The sequence below is a fragment of the Saimiri boliviensis genome, chromosome 11 (genome assembly GCF_048565385.1).
Source record: "Saimiri boliviensis isolate mSaiBol1 chromosome 11, mSaiBol1.pri, whole genome shotgun sequence".
Taxonomy (NCBI): Eukaryota; Metazoa; Chordata; class Mammalia; order Primates; family Cebidae; genus Saimiri; species Saimiri boliviensis.
The window spans coordinates 69,481,958-69,498,269 of record NC_133459.1 but is presented as its reverse complement, the minus strand read 5'-3'; positions in this window follow the sequence as shown (position 1 = coordinate 69,498,269).

Here is a 16,312-nt window from a genome sequence, read left to right as displayed (position 1 = left end):
TCCATTCTCACACTGCTTTAAAGAACTACCTGAAATTGGGTAATTTATAAAGAAAAGAGGTATAATTAACAGCTCTGGAAGCTGTACAGGAAGTGTGATGGGAGGCTTTAAGAAACTTACAATCATGGTGGAAGGTGAAGAGGAAGCAAGCATGTCTTATGATGGCAGAGCAGGTGAAAGTGAGCAAAGGGGGAAGTGCTGCACACTTTTAAACAACCAGATCTTGTGAGGAGTCACTCACTATCGCAAGAAGAGCAAGGGGGAAGTTCACCCCCATGATCCAATCACCCTCCATCAGACCCCAACTCCAACACCCAGAATCACAATTTAACATGAGATTTGGTCAAACCGTATCAATTCAATAGGCCAGCACTCAGACTTCAGACTTTTGGCCAAATTTTCTATTGTTAAGAAAGGTTGGAAGATGTGTATCAGAAACATAGGAAAAATAGATTTTGTTAAATGTATCCAGTCTCTTCACATTCTGTTTTTAGTCACTAAATACCAATTTTCTTTTGCTGTCACATAGCGAACACATGCTCCCATTCCCTCAAAGTTCTATCAGTGACCACATCCGGATCAAAGTCCAGTATTTTCTAGTGATGTGAAAACTCTTCATTAAGTCCAAATGTGGCTCTTCATTATCTGGCAATTCCACTTCCACCCTTTACTTCCACATCACATACTCAATTTATAAAGGTAGTGAAAGATCATAATTAACTACATTAAAAGCTTCCATTCAAAAGAGAAAAAAAGGTGACTGTGGCAAGGATTTATAAAATCTTACAGGGAAACATTTTGAAGGGTTTCTACACATTTGGAGGAGAAAATTCCTTTATGAGACTGCGTCTAATTTCTGGGAACTCTCTCTTACCCATTGCTCTCCCTGGCCCCCACCTTCCAGGCTATTGAAAAATCTTCCTTGATCATCATCCTCTATAGACACACCTGAGATTGGTATGGAAGATTAGGTCTTCCTTTGCTATTGTAGAGGCTTTGAAAGCCTGATTCCTGTTTCTGTAGCAATCCACACCCTTAATCTTATCTTTATCATAGAGCTGGGTCTCATAGTTACTGGTCCCGATTTTTGGGAGTGTAGTGGCAGGTATATTTCCAAATCTTTCAGTTCCAAAATTTGTGTACTTTTTAAATTCTCTTTGATTTCTTGAGCCAGGCCTAGAAGTAGGATACATCACTTTCACCCACAACATGTGGGCCAGTGAGCTGGACATTAGTCACATGGCCATTGCCATATACAACTTCAAGAATAATTTAGCAATGAACCCCAGCTGCCGAACAGCAGAAAGGAAAAACAGCTTGATTAGCAGCCAACCAGTTTCTACCATAACTAGTACGTCTAAAGGATTATTACATTTTGTAGAGTGAATTTCTGTTTTTTGGGGTTTTTTTTTAAGGTTTCATGATAGAGAAGATGAAGATAACAAAGTCTGACTTTTGTGAAATATATAATGTATATGAGAATTCCATTTTCTGCAAACTCTTGCTGTACTATTAATAGCATGACTTCCAAAGTAAAAATAGGAAGCAAATACTATAATTTTGAAAAAGTAAAGACACATTTTGCCCTAGCTTTTTAAATCACGTGTTCAGAAACACGCAATTTGAGCTTCCCTTTGTGTCTGCCTTCCTCATAACGCACTTAAGCAGTTTTCGTTGTTATATATCCATTCCAATCTTGGTAAACGTTCAAGACCCAGGGAAGTAGAAGAGAATGTAGAGACATTCTCATAAAGTTTTTAAAAATTTACTAAGAAGTCATAATAACACTAAAATCAACATTGTATCTTTAATAAAATATTTAATCATTAAAAGAAACGTGTTATGTAACAATGTAAGTTTTTCATTGAGACAGTACAGTAACATTGAGTTAAATTATCTTTTGCATTTATATTAAATGACTAGTATAAAGAATTTTGTATTCAGAAGTTCCAGGAGCAATATTGGAATGAGAACAGAGACTGTAGGATGTTGGTGTGTATTGTATCATGTTCCAAGATAGGTTTTTCCCATGAAAACACTTCAGGTTCCAGGTCTTCATAGTATTTTAGCTGAAAGTGACATGGGAGTTAAGAAATCAGGTAGGCAGACAGTAAGGGCATGGGAGTCCTTGGTAAGGCGTTTCTTTTTAATGAAAAGCAATCCCAAATTATTTTTCCTTCTAATGGAGAGCAGCCTGTAAAGTCAAGCTGCAGACAAAAACAAGCAAGCTGGGAGCTTGCAGGAGTGAATGCCAGCAGGAAATCAAAACTAGACATGTTTGGCTCGGCACGGTGGCTCACGCCTGTAATCTCGGCACTTTGGGAGGCCCAGGTGGGCAGATCATGAGGTCAGGAGTTTGAGAACAGCCTGAGCAACCTGGTGAAACCCTGTCTCTACTAAAAATACAAAAATTAACCTGGCATGGTGGCATGTACCAGTAATCCCAGCTACTCAGGATACTGAGGCAGGAGAATCACTTGAACCTGGGAGGCAGAGGTTGCAGTGAACTGAGATCGAGATGGTGCCATTGCACTCCAGCCTGGGCAACAGAGTGAGACTCTGTCTCAAACAACAAACAAGCAAACAAACAAACAAATAAAACTAGACATGTTCAAGTTGGTGGCTCCAATACTGCAAGGAGCAGACAAGGTGGAGCCAATCAACAGGAAAGTCCATTTGCATAATAAGATTAGGGTGGGGAGCCCAGCCTATGTAAGCCTCACACTTGATAGAACCAATTCGTGAGCCCTGTGTAAATCAGATATCACCTCTTCAAACTGGACTATAAAATCTGCGCATTTGCCAACTGGCCCTTTCCACTCAGTGACCTCTCTGTCTATGAAGATAACTGTTTCCACTTTCTCTTCTCCTCTCCCTATTGAATATCTGCTCCTAAACCCCTTGTGTGTATCCATGTCCTAAATTTTCCTGGTGCATGACGACAAACCCCGGAGTATATACCCCACACAATGTAGCCCCTTCAAAAGGATATTTTGGGACGGAGATTTAAATGTGAATCTACTGGGAGACTTTCTGCAAACAAAGAATGTATTACTTATGACTAAAGATAGAACCAAGAGAAGAAACTAAATATTTTCATCCTAAATATCTCTAAAATGTATTGATGGAGAATTCCCAGGAAAACCAACAAGGAATTAAAAATTTGTTCCTTCTCTTTAAAGAAATAATGCAGAACATTACAGTTTAGCCTCTAACTGATGACCTGTGCAAAGCTAAGGCAATGGCTTTTTTGTGAATCGCCTTGAGAATTATTACCCACAGGAGTCAGGCTTTTGCCTGTGGGCTCCTTCTCAAAGCTATCCTCTGGAATGTAAGGCAAATGACTTTGGTACATATGTAAAAAGACAGTAGTGCTCACACTTCTGCCCATATGGAAAGTATAGACACTTCTTTCTCAGTTACTCAGTAAGTCATATTTTTTTGTTGTTATCTCTGAATAGCAAGACTCAGTACTTCTATCATATTATTTATAATGTCTACTGGAAGTATTCTTCAACCAAGTCCCATCATCATACTAAAAATTGTATAAAATGTTGAAGTATTTTAATTCAGTAATTTTCCTTGCTGAAAAGGAAAAAAAAAAAAAAAGAAGAGTTTTATTTCCCGTTGACTCGCATGGACTTGGGAACTAAAGTTAGGATTTTTAAAAAATCATTAAAGCTTGGATTCTATCATTCATTTAATTTTATCTTCATGATACATTTTATTTTCACTAGTTACCACAGACTTATTGATTATAAATATATAGTTCTGTCAGCTCAAGACATTTGCAATAAGCATTTTTTTCACCTTGATTATGGCATAGGAAATCTGTAGAGAATTGCACAAAGCCTATACTATTCATTCCATTTTTAATTCATCCCTCCAAATTAATGGTTTCCATTAATTAGACAACAAAAACTGAAAAGGAAAAAATGGAGGGTGCAGTGTTTTTCATCTAAAGGTGCAGTGCTGTAAGAGATGTTAAACAGTTGGGCCAGATTTAATGAATTCCGAGATAGGTTTTAATTAGGGTTGGCACATGAACTGAATAGTTCTATAGTACCCTATACATGAAGGGTTCTTTTAACGCTAAAACCTGAAATTATTATAAGTAATTAGTATTAGAAATGAAAAGACACGAATGACATATTTTCAGGGCCAAGGAATACTAATTCAGATCTCATTTCTAGCAGGTTTCCAGATCACACTGGCTGTCATTTGCTAACTGTACTGTATTACCGTATTTCACAAATGTTGATTTTCGGATACCAAATAGGTAAACAAAAGGTACAAGGACAATAACTTTGTTCTTATTCGACTGGTAATTTAATCTCCAATTAATTCTCATTTTGTAATTACATGGATTTTATATTCTGTAGCTCTTCAGAATGTACCATATGTGCCAGATGACAGAATCAACCTAATCTGGAAGATGGTGAAGAGTCTCAATAACCATAAAGTTTAGATAGATTTACTAGACAACAATTGTGCAAGAGGCTCAAGAGCAACTGTGCCTATTACTAAGAAAACTCTTGGCCTGTTACTTAGCCAACAAATACTACTTTAAAGGAGACATTTGGCCTACTGAATAACGAGGTAGAAGAATTCTTATATCCCCTTTGATTTGATATCAAAGACACAGAATTAATTACTCTGAAATACTGTTCTGTCCCACACTTTGTGAAGCATTCAGACAAAAACTAAAACTGTTTTAAAGTGCTACTAGTAATTTATTGTCAGAGAAAATAGAAATACTGGGAAACTGATTATTGAAGAAGCACGTACTTCTAAAATTCATATAAAAATTAATAACTTGAATATTTACATGCAAAAGTATGTTGTCAAAGGATGAAAATATCTTGCAAACTTTATGATGAAATAAAAATGTGACCAGGGAGAGTTTCTACTCAATACAAAACTACACAGGAGAGAAATACATCACTAGAAATATCATTATCAACATCAGCATTAACAACATAGAAACATTATTTTTAGATACGCTCTTTCACATGCACTATTAGAAAGAAAGAGCTTGAAAGGATCTTGTCTTATTGAAACTAATAGTCTAACTTGGGAAAAGGTTAGGATTACTCTACATCAGGGATCAGTATACCTTTCTCTATAAAGATTCAGACAGTAAATATTTTAGACAAGATGGTATGTTGCAGCTATTCATTTCTGCCATTTTAGCATGAGAGCAGTCACAGATAATATATATGTGATTTGATATATTTGTATACCAAGCAAACTTTATTTATAGAAACTCAAATTTAAATTTTGTATCATTTTTCACGTCATGAGATATTTTTCTTTGGTGTTTTTCCAACCATTTAAAAACGCATAAATCATTCTTAGCTGTGGGCTGTTGAAAAACTGGAAGTGGTCTAAATATAGTCCATGGGACATAGCTTGTAGATGCTTGCTCTTAGTTACCATTTGCCTAGGATTGTCTCAGTTTGCATCTGTTGACCTGGCATAATTATTAATACCTCCCTCTTTCAATTTCTAAGTGTTCTGATGTGAGTAATAAATTATATGATCATCTTAGTGAAAATGTACCGAAACAAAAAGTCAACGAAGTCGTGCAACATATGCAGCTTTGCAACAGAATTACATTTTTCTAGTATTTTATTTATACATGCCAATTTGTGCTATTGAATATAAGTGCTATTTGTGATCTGACTTACATAGTGTACATTTGAAGGCATAACTGAGCAAATGAGGGAAGGCATTCAGTAGCTAAAGAAAGGACCTACCCCTTGAGAAAACTACATAAAACAAATGATAATTAAGTTAGTCTGAGATGAGATGAAGGGGTATCCAGAACAAGGAGACTTAAAACAAATTGAATAAGTGTTCTTTTTTTTTACATTGTTAGAATATTATTCACGAAATATGTTCTGACACAGGTTGAGCAGTCAAGTTTAATATTTGAAAATATTACTGCAGATAAGGTGGAAATTGACATGGTCATTTAAAGAAAACAGAAATGTTTTGGCATGAATTTTTTTTTTCAGGAGTTAAATGAGTTAAAAAGTGAAGTACTAGATACATAACAGAAAGTTGGCCTCTTGGGAAGTCTCATGCATCAAAAGTATTTTCATCCCAAGTCTGCATAATCAATTCATCTATGGTTTTACAATTCTCAACACAATGTACAAGATATGTCGTCTTCCAGTCTCAGTATTCTGCAATCACATTTCCTGGTTAGACCCAAAGCACTGTGAATTTTCCATGTAAAGGTTTTCTTAGTCACTGCAATGACCAATAATGATAACATAAACTTTAGGCTGACAGTCACATCATCAGGAGAATGCACAATTCAAAGAACAGATTTTCTTCATCCAGCTCAAATGTTATCATGTACCATGGAAAATAAAAGCATCAGTTTGTACCCCATGAAGACAAAAAATAATGATACACTTCAAGGAAAAGCCTGACATGTGGTCTTGCAACCCATGGTAAAAACTCAGATTCAACATCATGAATTAACACAGTACTTTCATAATTCACTCTTGCTCTCTGTTGTTTGGACCAGTATGACTCTGTAAAATGGTTTACTATTATTAATAATGAAAAGGGATTTCTACCATGGCTTTTCTCTTACATTATTTCATTGTATTTATTATTTTCTTCATCTAAACATCAGGTTCCTTTGCTACATATTACATGTGAAGCAGAGTCTGGGAATTCCAGCATAACTCAAAATCATCACATACCATGAAGACTAGATTCCAGAGCTCTGTCCAAATTGTGTTCCATTGATTCTATGACTTTATCCTTTCCTGACTGCAAATTTGCTGTATATTTTAAGAAAACTACTCATTAATAACAATAGAAAAAATCATCATGCTATGAGGAAAAGAAAAATAAAAACCTAGACTGATGAAACAATGAAAGAAAAATCAATCTTCATAACAAATGAGAAAGTGATATTTACAGCCTAATCAAGGAGACAGGGATAGAGATGTATATAATACAGGATAACAACTCATTGCATAGCTGAGGATAATTTTTACTAACACCATTTTCCCCTTTTCTGGAAAAATCTTTCAGTACATTCCGCTGAACTGCCCAGGTATTAGTGTCTAATCTCTACAACAAATGTCTCCTTTCACTGACTTCCTGAACCCAGTACATTTGGCTCCCTGATGTGATTAATTGGCAGAGGACATGCACTTGGAAGTGTTCACACTATAACTAGACTTTAACTGAGACCAGAATCTCACTTTCTACTTGGATACAGTGCTAGGTGTTAAAAATATTTATGACTGGCATCAGAAGGAATATAATGATTGCACTACTTAAAGTCAATTTATATAAGCAAATATCTTTTTAGATTTGTGTTCTATCAAAATAAAAGCTAAATTTAACATAAAAGCCAAAGTTTAATAAATTAAGAATTTCAAATACTACAATGCACATGTTTGTTTAATAAAATCTTGGAACATCTTAAGTCTCTTTGCTGAATTTTTTGGGTATTTGCATGCAAGAGTTACAGTTAACAAAATCATAGTTATTTTTCTATTTTTTGAAGCTTTCAGGCTAAAAGTTGATGCTGGCTTAAAACAAGAAACTGACAAAATCTACTTCTTCTTTTGAAACTTGTTTAATTGGAAAAATTCATAACTTCTTTTCTTGAACATGAATTTTCCACTTATAACTCTAGATTAAACACATATCATAAGTCAATTTATATATAGAAACAGTAGTTAATATTTTGGATTGTTTTTCAAGTACAGACTATGTGCTACATTGTTCACACTTATTCTTCATATATTCCTCATAGTAACCCTATAAAATAAGAACTATTAGTATGTCCACTTGGCAGGTAGAGAATGTGAGGTATAAAGAGGCAAAATAATCATGAGTAACTGGTGGAACTAGATTTAAAATAAGCAGTCTGAATCCAGAGTCAGTTCTTTTTAACCACCATTCAATGCTGCCTTCTTGTATTTTATTCTTAAAATACATGTTTGCAAATCTTTAAATTTCTAGTATGTTAGAGTGATTGATATAATTCACTTAAGTACACCAAAGTATGAACCCTCTATCAAATCTATGTATCAACTGTCATGTACACGTGGCTCATTATATGTACTACATTTGCAAACAGAAAACAAATAAATTCATTTAGGTATAGAATCAGAATAACTTTCTATTATCCAGAGCTGCCAGACAAATTTGAACTTGCTGCTACTTTGACCACATAACCTCTCTTGAGGAATGCATTCATTACTTTTGCACTCTATTGAGGTCATAGAATTTTGAGAGAATCACTTTTTCTTCTATCTGTTGACTCGATTACTGATATCCAGAAACTATTGGCTGAAAGTTTGAGGAAAATGAAAAGGCTACTACTCCTGCTATGCTCTCATCATATGTGACTTTTCAGGCCAGCATCTATAGAGAATGCAAGCAATAAGAAATTTACAGAATATCTGGTTGCAGGAAGAATATGGTTCAGTAGAGTCACCGGGTTTCTATTCTATTATCAATAACTTGAGATAAGGTAACTTGTATTGTAAGCCTTATTAATGGGTTAAATCTAAAAAGGTTCTGAATCTGAAACCACAGTACAAATGTCCAACCTTTGAATCTTAACCCTTATATAATCATGAGCTTTTGTAAAAGGATAACTTTAAGGTAAGGTGTTAAATTAAATTGTCATTCAAACAGTTAATTTCATTTTGTAGTCTCATCTTAATATTATATTAAAAGTCAAGTAAAACTCTTTCCCCTAGAGCCTCCAGAAAGGAAGATATCCCTGTTGACACCTTGATTCTAGCCCAGTAAGACCCATTTTGGAGATCTGGCCTCCAGAACTGTAAGAAAATGAATTTTCTTTGTTTTAAGCCATTACAGTCGTGGTCATTTGATAAAGCAGCAATAGGAAATTAACACAACATCCAATTTCATTTTATTTCAACTGCCCTCTCCCTTATATACATATATCTATGTATAAAGAGAAAAGGAGGAAGGAGGAGAGTGAGGGGAAAAAGGAAGGGAGAAGAAGAAGCTATAGGTTTCCATAGTTGGAAATATGTTAATACAGTCCCTTATTAAGTAAAGTTTACTTCCCACATCAACTTCTTTGGCTCTTGTCTGCTAAGTAATATACAATCTTAAGAGGCAATTTTAAAAATTAAACAGACTAGAAAATTAAAGTTAATAAATGCTTCTTTTGGATTAATTAACTATACAAATAGAGAACATAGTACAAATCAGTTTGGGCCTCCCCTGGGATGTTATTAAAGAAAGAAATGTTGTTGTCATTTTCACTAGAATGAGATATAATTTTGGTTCCATCTGTTCATTCAGTTTGTAATACATAAGAACTCAGACACCATTGTGTTTCAGTAATAACTCAATGCCTTACCTGAAAATACAAATATGAGAAATTCTGATAAATTAAACCAATATCTATTGAAATTAGGGTTTAGGAAAAATGTTCCCAAGTGATTATTACAAAACAAGCTGTTACTAGCAGTAAACTTTATCTGTTTTATTTTGAGGATGATTAATAGTCCTGTCAAAATAATTTTATACCGCTAAAATGTAGTTACCTTTTGTTAACCCAATATGAAAGTTTCTCACAAATAAAAAAAATAAACTCAGAATCCTGGTTTCATTATTTTGCTCCTAGAAAATTTAATCATGAGCCAATTAATAGTTAACCAACAAATAATTATGTATAGCTTAAGAGGCTATCTTACTTTTTTAATGCCTGTACTAAATTTCAGTTAACAACAGGTACCTTGAAACAGTAATGATTTTGACTCAAAATAGCAAGTTTGATTAATAAAAATATGAGGTATAAAATAGTGTTAGCACAATTTGCATAGTTTAGTCTTCATGTATAATACTTTTAAAATAGGACCTGTAAAATTTTTTTTTCTCATTCAATTTTTTTTTATTGCATTTTAGGTTTTGGGGTACATGTGAAGAACATGCAAGATTGTTGCATAGGTACACACATGGCAGTATGGTTTTCTGCCTTCTGTCCCCTCGCCTGTATCTGTCATTTCTCCCCATCCTATCTCTTCTCACCTCCCAACCCCCATCCCTCCCCCATTTACCCCCAATGGACCCCAGTGTGTAGTGCTCCCATCCCTGTGTCCATGTGTTCTCATTGTTCAACACCCTCCTATGAGTGAGAATATGCGGTGTTTGATTTTTTGCTCTTGTGTCAGTTTGCTGAGAATGATGGTTTCCAGGTTCACCCATGTCCCTACAAAGGACGTGAACTCATCGTTTTTGATGGCTGCGTAATATTCCATGGTGTATGTGTACCACATTTTTCCTATCCAGTCTATCATCATCACAAAGCAGGGGGCATCACACTACCGGACTTCAAACTATACTACAAGGCAACAGTAATCAAAACAGCATGGCACTGGTACCAAAACAGAGATATAGACCAATAGAACAGAACAGAAGCCTCAGAGGACCTGTAAAAATTTTATAGCAATTGTGAATGGCAGTTCGTTTTTGATTTGTTTCTCTTTAAGTCTGTTACTAGTGTATAGGAATGCTTGTGATTTTTGCACGTTGATTTTGTGTCCTGAGACTGTTAAATTTGTTTATCAGTTTCAGGAGATTTTGGACTGAGATGATGGGGTCTTCTAGATATACAATCATGGTCATCTGCAAATAGAGACAATTTGATATCCTCCTTTCCTATTTGAATACCCTTTATTTCTTTTTCTCGCCTGACTGCTCTGGCTAGAACTTCCAGTACTATACTGAATAGGAGTGGTGAGAGAGGGCATCCTTGTCTAGTGCCAGATTTCAAAGGGAATGCTTCCAGTTTTTGCCCATTCAGTATGATATTGGCTGTTGGTTTGTAGTAAATAGCTTTTATTACTTTGAGATACATTCCGTCAATACCTAGTTTATTGAGGGTTTTTAGCATAAAGGGCTGTTGGATTTTGTCAAAGGCCTTTTCTGCATCAATTGAGATAATCATGTGGTTTTTGTCTTTGGCTCTGTTTATGTGGTGAATTACGTTTATGGACTTGCGTATGTTGAACCAGCCTTGCATCCCTGGGATCAATCCTACTTGATCATGGTGGATAAGCTTTTTGATGTGCTGTTGCAATCGGCTTGCCAGTATTTTATTGAAGATTTTTGCATCTATTGTTCATCATGGATATTGGCCTGAAGTTTTCTTTTCTTGTTGAGTCTCTGCCGGGTTTTGGTATCAGGATGATGTTTGTCTCATAAAATGATTTGGGAAGGATTCCCTCTTTTTGGATTATCTGGAATAGTTTCAGAAGGAATGGTACCAGCTCCTTCTTGTATGTCTGGTAGAATTCGGCTGTGAACCCATCTGGACCTGGGCTTTTTTTGGGTGGTAGGCTCTTTATTGCTGCCTCAACTTCAGACCTTGTTACTGGTCTATTCAGGGTTTCAACTTCTTCCTGGTTTAGGCTTGGGAGGATGCAGGTGTACAGGAATTTATCCATTTCTTCCAGGTTTACTAGTTTATGTGCATAGAGTTGTTTGTAATAATCTCTGATGATGGTTTGGATTTCTATGGAATCTGTGGTGATATCCCCTTTATCATTTTTTATTGCATCAATTTGGTTATTCTCTCTTTTCTTTTTTTATTAATCTGGCTAGTGGTCTGTCTATTTTGTTGATCTTTTTGAAAAACCAGCTCCTGGATTTATTAGTTTTTTGAAGAGTTTTTTGTGTCTCTATTTCCTTCAGTTCTGCTCTGATCTTAGTTATTTCCTGTCTTCTGCTAGGTTTTGAGTTTTTTTGATCTTGCTCCTCTAGTTCTTTCAATTTTGATGATAGGGTGTCAATTTTAGATCTCTCCTTTCTTCTCATGTGGGCACTCATTGCTATATATTTTCCTCTAGAGACTGCTTTAAATGTGTCCCAGAGATTCTGCTTTGTTGTGTCTTCCTTCCCGTCAGTTTTGAAGAACATCTTTATTTCTGCCTTCATTTCATTGTTTATCCAATACACTAAAATTAACTCCAGATGGATTAAAGACTTAAACATCAGACCTAACACCATAAAAACCCTAGAAGAAAATCTAGGCAAAACCATTCAGGACATAGGCGTAGGCAAGGACTTCATAACCAAAACGCCAAAAGCATTGGCAACAAAAGCCAAAATAGACAAATGGGACCTAATCAAACTCCACAGCTTCTGCACGGCAAAAGAAACAGTCAGTAGAGTGAATCGGCAACCAACAGAATGGGAAAAAATTTTTGCAGTCTACCCATCTGACAAGGGGCTGATATCCAGAATTTACAAAGAACTAAAACAGATCTACAAGAAAAAAACAAGCCCATTCAAAAGTGGGCAAAGGATATGAACAGACACTTTACAAAAGAAGATATACAGGAGGCCAACAGACATATTGAAAAATGCTCATCATCACTGGTCATTAGAGAAATGCAAATCAAAACCACATTGAGATACCATCTCACAACAGTTAGAATGGTGATCATTAAAAAATCTGGAGACAACAGATGCTGGAGAGGGTGTGGAGAAATAGGAACACTTTTACACTGTTGGTGGGAATGTAAATTAGTTCAACCATTGTGGAAGACAGTGTGGCGATCCCTTAATGACCTAAAGATAGAAATCCCATTTGACTCAGCAATCCCATTACTGGGTATATATCCAAAGGATTATAAATCATTCTACTATAAGGACACATGCACACGAATGTTCATTGCAGCACTCTTTACAATAGCAAAGACCTGGAACCAACCCAAATGCCCATCAATGATAGACTGGACAGGGAAAATGTGGTACATATATACCATGGAATATTATGCAGCCATCAAAAATGATGAGTTTGTGTCCTTTGTCGGGACATGGATGGACCTGGAAACCATCATTCTCAGCAAACTGACACAAGAACAGAAAATCAAACACCACATGTTCTGACTTATAGGCAGAATGAATAGGCAGAGCATTGGAGAGTTTTAGAGCAGTGAAATTATTCTGTTTGATACTACACTAATGAATAGGTGTCATACCCTTGTTCATTCCACAGAATGTACAACACCAAGAGTGAACCCTAATATAAATATGGAGTTTGGGTTACCAGATTGTGTCAATGTAGGTTTGTTGGAACAATGCACCACTGTGGTGCAAGATGTTTGTTGTGGGGAAGGTTGTGAGTGTGTGGGGAGATATGGGAAACATGGGAACTCTCTGTACTTTCTGCTTAACTTTGCTGTGAACTGAAAACTTCTCTAAAAAATAAAGTTTATTCATTAAAAAATAGTCTTAAACAGGGCTGTGATGGTCCATGGAGACAATGACAGCAGCAGGCCTGACCACAACTGATACAGCCCGTGTCAAGTGTGCCCAGGGTGACCCAGGGCTCAACTTGTGTGTACAAGGCCCTGGGGTATTTTGCCAAATTTCCCAGAGTGGGAGTGACCACACCAAGTGCCTTCCTAAAGTCACACCACAAAAAGCATGAGATGCCTGAGTTCATCGCCATCTCCGCATTGGGTCTGAGCCCTTTTGCTACAGGGATGGTAACCATATGCTATTCTACAACCCTCCCACGAACCTGCTTCCAATCGGCTATGAGATGAATAAAGAAAACCCGGACCACTCCATGGGGCCGCATCACTGTTTTTGATCATTATTCTGCAAGTGGACAGAAAAAAAAAAGCATGTCAAATGATAACTATCCCTTTGCTTTTGACACAAAACAGCCTAAATAAATAACTTTTCTTTAAAAAAGTGCTCAAAGCTTTTAATTAACTGATTTATCTATTCATTTTGAAAATGGGTGCCGATCACTGGCATTTTTCCTTTATAAACATCCTTATTTTGGGAGATTGTACACAAACTTTGAGGGTCTTACAGATCATTTACTGAATTTATTAAATACTCTCCAAACACAAAATTATTAAATGCATTCTAATATAAAGGATTGTAATTTTGTCTTTATTTAGCTGGTGTTATTAATAGCATCAGGCTCTACTAAGGCATTCTTTTTTCTACTTAGACTGTAGTACCTGTAATGCTGTGTCCTTATAGCAAAGTCTGTTTTACTTCCTCAAATCAACTTACATTAAAGCCAAACATACACCAGGCATTACTATAAAGAATAATTTCCTACAGTAGAATGAATGTAGAACACCAATGATTAGTCTGATTTATTTCAGTATGCCACAATGTTCTTTAAGGAAATATTTATCCAGTACATTTCCATGGCATTCAAACACTGTACTGTTAATTGTTTTTTACATCAAAGCCAAATAATTTGATAGGGTAACAAACAACAAATAACAGGATTAAGTTAGAAAAAAAAACAAAATCAGTTCCCTAACTCTCAAAGTAATAATTATTAAAATACTATTAAAAGCATGCAAACTAATTGCATCACACATGTGCACGTGTGCACACACACATACACAATAGTTTAAAGGAAAACTAGCATTTATAATACTGATCAAACTGAAGGGAATATAAGAAAAAGCAATTGAAAACATGGCTACCTAGATTTCCAATGAGTCACTGAGGAAGTATGAGTAGTGAGGTATTTTGCTGAGGGCATTAACACATTTGTGGTCATTACTCACCATAATGATAATTTCAGAAACAGTATCTTAGCAGCAGACAAGAAATGATCTTAAATGAGCCTAATTTATTCCTTGACTGGATCTAACTACACAATCACGTTACTAATGGCACCAGATTTAAAAACCCTCCACAGGCAAGTAGAAAATCAAAGTAAACACTGCATTTAATGTGTAAACCAAACACATACTACTAGTTCAGATCACAGAAATTTAAGCACTGGGCCACAGACAGAGACATAACAGAATAAACTAAATTCATTTTCACGGACTTTTTTTCTTTTGCCATCAGCTTAGCTCTGTTACTGTTCAATCTGAAAACAACCTCTTTAACAATAACATCAGATAATTGAGTTATAAATAGATGTAAAACAGTAGGAAGTGGTGCATCACCATATGTGGCTTTTATAAATTGTACGGGATGACTTCATTATTAGCACACAGCTTGTCCCATGATCACTGTAAATCATTTCATTGATGAGATAATAATAATGGCTTATGATATTATCCTTTTGTCCATTGTCATAACTTTCCAGTAGAGCCCAGCAGGTAGAGAAAAAAAAAATCTAACAGATTTGTGTCTTTCCTTTGGTGTGTGTGCATAGCAATATGCACTTATAAAAGGCTTTATAGAGGAAGAAAATATGGTACTCCTCTTAAAAGATGTTACTGAGAGATCAGCAAACATTTGTAAAAACTGTTGGTCAGGATTATCTGAGCTAGTTTCAGTAATGTATTTTAAAACTTGACCATTGTTTGTTGTGTTCAGAGGAGAAAAAAATAAAAGACAAAACCTTCTCCATTACTGAGCATCCACTCTATGCCAGGTACTTTGCATAACTTACCTCCTTTGATTTTCACAGCAACCCTGTGAGGCAGATACTGTGGATGTTAGAAAACATGAAAGTCGAGCCTCCACAATGAGTAACCGAGGCAGGATTGAACACACATCAGTCTAGTTCCAGACTCCACTTAGTGCTTTCCATCACTGTACTAAAATAATCAACCTGAAATAAACTAGGAAGAAATGGTGAATTAAAAAGTTAATAACTAGCATTTTTACCATAGTGTTGGCATTAGTGAAGCCAAACATCTAGTAGTTCAGGGTAGTCACTGAAAGTATGACACTTTCATGATGGGTTCTAAATAGACGGTAACAGACTACTCAATTCCCTCAGTAGCTGGCATTTAGATCAGTGCTTCTCATTCCATTTGTGATGAAGAACTATCCCTTATGTTTGTTTTTATTTGTAATCCATTGCACACTTGGTGGAATGCAATAAAAACAAAGCATTATAAAAAGGAAGTGAAAAGTAAAGCAAAATATAAAGAAAATGAACTCACTTATTTATAACTAGATTTGACAAACAATTCCACCAATCACATGTTTAGATATAGCAGCAATGTCAAAGTGCTGCAAAAGTTTCTAAATGCTCGCATGTGACTTCTGTTCTTATTGCGGACTCATGACAAGCTGTTCTCAGACCACCTGAGGTCAGAAGGCTTCACTGTTATGATCATATCCACAGAACTTGATAGAGGCCACATCACTTGTTACTCCCCTTTCTAGAAGCACACCCAGGCAGTGCAAAAATGTCAGAGCTTCTCAAGTTCTGGGGTATTATGCTTGGAAACTTGTGAAATTTAACCAATTTGCAGAAATGCTGCTGATTAAAAGTAAACTGAAGCATTCAGAACTTTTGAGTCATTTTATAACAACACAGCCAAATGTTTGGAAT